Source organism: Notothenia coriiceps, unplaced genomic scaffold, assembly GCF_000735185.1.
Source record: "Notothenia coriiceps isolate Sejong01 unplaced genomic scaffold, NC01 NC01_scaffold00037977, whole genome shotgun sequence".
Classification (NCBI taxonomy): domain Eukaryota; kingdom Metazoa; phylum Chordata; class Actinopteri; order Perciformes; family Nototheniidae; genus Notothenia; species Notothenia coriiceps.
The window spans coordinates 52,859-58,855 of record NW_011370678.1 but is presented as its reverse complement, the minus strand read 5'-3'; positions in this window follow the sequence as shown (position 1 = coordinate 58,855).

The following is a 5,997-nucleotide window of genomic DNA, read 5'->3' as shown; positions in this document are numbered from 1 at the left end:
AAGCATGAATCGTGGTCCCTTGGCTCCGACAGTGCAGAAGTGTAGGATAATGCTTGCAGAGGGTTATTTATTTTGTTGTACTGTATTCCTATTTGATTGGATGAAATGTCCTGTACTTGTAAAAGAAGATTGTTCTGCTATTAACAAGTCAGTTCATTTAAATAGACCATGTTTTAACACAAACAATTAGACCAAGTGTATCAATTTTTGTGGATTCTCCCTCAGAATAAGTTCACTTTTTAATGTAAGACATTTTGCAACATTTCAACTTAGAAGCGGATAAATGGCATAGTATGTGGTCAATAAGTTACACAGCATAGAGATGTCCCGCCCCTTAGCCTATCACGTACAATGTGTTGGAATGCTAGCCAATAGGTGTGTTATATAGTGATGTCACTATGTTAGGGAAGTAAACTAAGGAGTCCAATGGAGGCGTTTCAGGCAGGGGGGGAGAAACTTCCTCTGGAGGGAACACAGGGACTGTAGCAGACAATTTACATGCACAAACACCTATATAACACACTACTAAATCATGCTATCTTTGAGCATTTTTAAGAACATTTTTACTATCCAGAATTGTTGACATTGTTGACATTGTTAATAGTGATTGATATACTAATTTTAATTTGATTTTCAATTGTTAAATCTTTTCCACTTTTAAGTATCTGTATTTTAATGTTTAGCACACTGGTCCTGTAACAAAATAATTAATTAAGGATTAATTAATTAATTAATTAATCTATCCATCTATCTATCCATCCATCTATCTATCTATCCATCTCTCTATCTCTGTCTATCCGTCTATCCGTCTATCCGTCTATCCGTCTATCCGTCTATCCGTCCATCCATCCATCCGAAAGGGAAACTCCAAAAAGCACAATAAGACCCCTTTAGGTGTGTCACAGGGTCAGGTAGTGCTGATTTCATATCAATAAAAAGCAATGAGTCTCACTGAATTTATATTGTTCAGAATGTGAAAGTCTCTTGCATGATCCATAGTGTGTGTGTGGGCCCCCGGTGTAAAGACGTATTTAATAGATATTTAAGAAATGAATGGCTTCGCTCTCTTTCGCTGCATTCGGGCCACCACTTTGCTTCAGGAGAGGCTGAGATGTGACCCCGTCTTTTGTGCACTTTTCGATGAGGTCCTCCATGATAAACCTCTCGGTTCTGCAGACTGTTGACCCTTTACTCAGAGCAGCCACTCAATGGCAAGCGTTTTCAACACAAAGACAGACCTCGCGGCGCAGAGAGACACTCAGGGTTATCTATATTTTCTCTCCTGATAGTTATTCAAGGGATACTGAGAGAGAGGATTCTCCTTAATGTCTGGCCTTGTTCCTTTTTATAAACTGGGAATAGAAACACCCTGCAGATTGTTGGAGTTCAAATGTTTTACACTTGACTCTGAAAATGTGTTTTTAAGCTGGTTTTAAGGATACTTATCGCCAAAGCATGTAGCTATTGATGCCCGAGGCCATAAATGTGGAGCAGCAGGATTTATTTCTTCTTTACGATGCAGTCGGAGAAAACTACTTTTAATACAGTAGCCATATCATGTGATCCAAACGGTATCTATTCGTTCCTTTATCCTAACATATCTTTATCAGATTCAAAATCTAAAGCCATAATATTTTTTTATGTTTGGACTCCACACGCTCTGAGTTTACTCTGTGCTTTCAGGGTCATTTGTCATGCGTTTGCACATGTTTAATGTATTTCCACTGGGCAGCAATGGACTTCTCAACCTCTACAACCAACATATTACTCCTTATCATAAGGCTTTACTTACTTAAAGGTGGGGGAGGTAAGAATGGAGAAACCAGCTTGAGTGCGCTAGAATTTGAAAATACACAACCAGAACAAATCTGCCTCTTCCTTCAGACTTCCTTACAGAGCCCCTCCTCCAACACACATGAACGCGCACATGACCAATGAGGGCACGAGATAAGTTTGTGTGCACAGATGGAAGGCTGACAGGCAGGTAGGCCATCCAGTTATTTTAGCCGGGCCGGCTCAGATGATTGGTCGTGCTTTTTACAGCGCCTCAGCTTCCACAGATGAGATATTTTTATGTATTTATTGTCAAAGAATTTAATTTTTTCATTGCTATCGGGATGTTAAGAGCATTCCATGGAATATAACTAAAAGTGTATCTCGAGCCGGTTTCTCAAACTTACCTAACCCGCCTTTAAAGGTTTGATTAATGGCTCCGCACTTTGTTCATTTAAGGAACCATTTTCTATGACACATTTGAATGTTTTTTTTCTAGAAGGCCTAAGTGGGATTTACAGATACAGGAGAGAAAATAATTTAGATTAGACTTAGAAAAATGGATAAATCCTAAACAATTGTCACTTGCCTCTCAGGACTTGATCATCAATAAAAAGGAATAGTTAACTTTGATAACGCAGCAAAAACTTTACGTATTGTTAATCCTACATTACATGATTTAATATTACTGATTTTATAACGTAAGGGGCAAATGAGTGCCTGACATGGTTAGAAGTGGAAATATTTAGTTGGAATCAAATTAACTATTTCAATCATTTCGTCGTTAGCCATTTTGCGATGAGACGGCAGTATATATCCCTATATCTTTGATAGCCGATATTACAGACCAAGTTTGCTTATAATTGTATATAATCAATTGAACGTAAGCGGATGAAAAGAAAAAGCACGATTCCAGTGAAGTCAAAGCGCTGTAACATTAATAATCCACCCCGGTATCCGCTGTAACATCCAATCCCCCCCTGAGGCGGGTTCCACTCTGATTCCCCGCAGCGCTGATGGGAAAGCGGAGGATGATGGTTGGGAGTGTTTCAGCATCAGACATCAGGTGGGAGTTTATCAAGCAATAAGCTGGTGAGGAAAGTTCAAGTGGGGAAAAAAATGGGCGTCAATGGTGCATTCCAACGAGGCTGCTGTTCCCTGAGATGCTGAGGAACAAATGGCTTTTTAAGTGGCTCGCAGGCCATTTCCCACCGCTGCCCACACACTGTCCTTCTCGTGCTTAGACCCCTTTCTTTTCTCCACTGATGTGCTGCAGATACACACATTTTAAGTTTATTTTTATTTGTAAAAATGTACATTATGAGGACATTATATTTTTAAATGCCTTCGATTTACATTAAACTCTAGTCTAATAGGAATATTATTATATGCATTGTTAATACATTTTTAATATACAAGTCAATAATTCTTTAGTGCTACGTTTTTAATTATCTTCATTATTTTGTTCTTTTTATTATTTCTTTTTCTAAATTACTTTTTTTTTTTTTTTTTTTAAATGGATAACTATTATTAAAGGGGACCTATCATGCAAAATGCACTTTTTGATGTCTTTTATACATAAACATGTGTCCCCGGTGTGTTGGGGATCTCACGCCACGCAGCGTGAGAAAATAAAACCCTCTCTTTTCCTCCGTAGGGGAGAGTGGGGTAAGTTGAGCCATTTTTTAGTTATGCTGTCCTCTAAGCAAGGAGACATGACACATAGTAAAAATGAAAACACACACCTATAATTCAGGATGTCTCCTATCAATGGCAATGATAATACTTCATATTTGATCAAGGGCAGTGAAAATATTACTTCTTAAAAAAAAAAAAGTCATGTGGCTCAACTTGCCCCAGTTTAGGGGTAAGTTGATCCAGGTCAGGGGGTAAATTGAACCACTGTTCAAACCTGGGCATACCTGTTCAAACCTGGGCATACCTACAACACATCTTAAAGGTAACTATAAACAATAAATAACAAACCAAATACAAGCTTAGTTTTCGATTTAATTGATAGATTTTTTTTAACATGTTAAAAGGAAAAGTAATCATACAAATGGTGATACAATTTCATACATCTTACCAATCAAACACAGGGTAAATTCAACTTTNCATGGTTCACTTTACCCCATAGCCACCATTTTAGAAAAAATAGCCTAGCATTACAATTCAGTCATCTTTAGCTTAATGATTCACATGGTTTAATGCACTGCCAACACATCAACATATACAATATATGTGTTTAAACCTGGATACTTTTTTTTTTTTACATGACAGCCGATATAGCTGACATCTAGAAAATGTACTTTGACAAGCAAAAAACGTTTTTTTGTAAAAATGTTTACTTACCAGACCACAATGAGTATCTCTCTTTCACAGGCAATGAGAAATGGGTGGAGCTTGCATTATTTCTGGTCACTTGATTACAACTATAAGGCGTTGCCTGGTTACAGGGGGTGGTTCAACTTACCCCGTTCTCCCCTACCCAAATCTCTAAAAACGGGGAAACAACTGAGCTGATCCAGATTTGCGTCCGATATGACGTAATATCTGAAATGTGGACCCACGGCCCTATCAGAAACGTTGCTATCAGAAACAATGCCCGACTGTTTTGGACGTGATATGGTCGGTGTTCACATTAGCATCGCTAATCGTGTTAGTTTTACTCGCTACAGGGCGTACTTTGAGGGTTAGTGACTCTGCAGACCGTTTACATGCATAAAAACCTTCATAACACACAAGGGGATGGGTAATAACCAGAAAAGCATGACATGGGACCTTTAAACGATTGTCACTTGCCTCTCAGGACTTAATCATCAATTAAAAGTAAAGAAAAAAGGAATAGGTACATTTGATAACACAGCAAAAACGTTAAATATTGTTCCTGGATAATTTACATGTTCATTACCAAGGAGAATAGTGAAACTCCCCAGTTTTATCCGAGGTACAGCCCTCTTTGATTCAGGTTTTTCATGACAGTGCTGCTGCTCGACTGTGTCAGCACGCTCATTATCTCGGCGGTGTGTTAAATGGATCGCCAGACACCTCCAGGTCAGCTCTGAGAGTACCACAAATGAAGTATTTTTTTGTGTTTCGAGTGCATGTGTCCTTTTGGATTACTGTTCTCCAGATAAGCGGCAGTTTTGGCAGACAGGTGGAAGTCAGCTATTTTTAGACTGCTTAGTGGGTGCAACAACGACAGAAAAAAAAAGAAAGAATTGCATTTTGAGAAGTCAGGATGAATAATGAGCATGGTAGAACATGCTGATAAGTGAAAAGCATCACGGGCAGGATTGGATGTTATTGGAAATGGTATTTTAAACTGAGGAAACATCCGAGTGTTTACCAAATATCCTCCCTTCCTCCCTCCGGCCTCCTCTGCACATCTTTCCTTTAGTTTTCTTTCCCACTTAGTGAGTCAACAGTCGACAGCTGGGTGTGGAGCAGAGCATCTCGTAGGGCCTTATGTAACAGTTGGTGTCAGGCTAGAATGCTATTAAGATGTCTTATGGAGCTCTGCAGAGCAAACAACAGAGACTAAGTTAGCACCACGCGGGACCACATGTGACAGGCAAGCAGCTAGTTCAATTTAAGAGATGACTTCAGTTTTATCAAGTTATATGTGAAATACTTTTATTGGTTTGTTGCGGACTTGTTGCCCCTTCCCATTGGAGAGGAATTATAAGAAGTCATTGTACAGGTGTAAAGGTCTTATGACTAAAATATTTTTTTTACTAAAAGTGGATAATATTGTTTTATCACCCAGCCCTAGTTTTAGTTTTGTCTCTCATATTAGATTTTTAACGTTTAATCAAATATTGTTTTTGAAATGAGACGATTACAGAAAAATACTTTGATCCAACCGAGAGTCGACACAACCTATAAAAATGTTCTGCATTCTCAAAATTGTGCAGCTGGAATAAGCAATGTTTTGGCGTTTTTTCTTCACTTTTGTTACTCACTAACAATCATTAGTTGATGAACAAGTACATAATACATTTGAAATCATTCAGAAAATGATTAAATACAAATATTATTTTTTGCGACATTTAACACAGAGACAATATCCTGCTATGGTTTGTATCACAAGTCAGTGTTTCCCCTACCATTGTCTTGGAAGTCCGCTGTTCCCCGCCAACGGAGCCCTGCGCCCCCCCCCCCGTGAAATTCAAGGTGTTTAAAAAAAGAAAAAAATTATTATTTTTTTATTTTTTATTATTA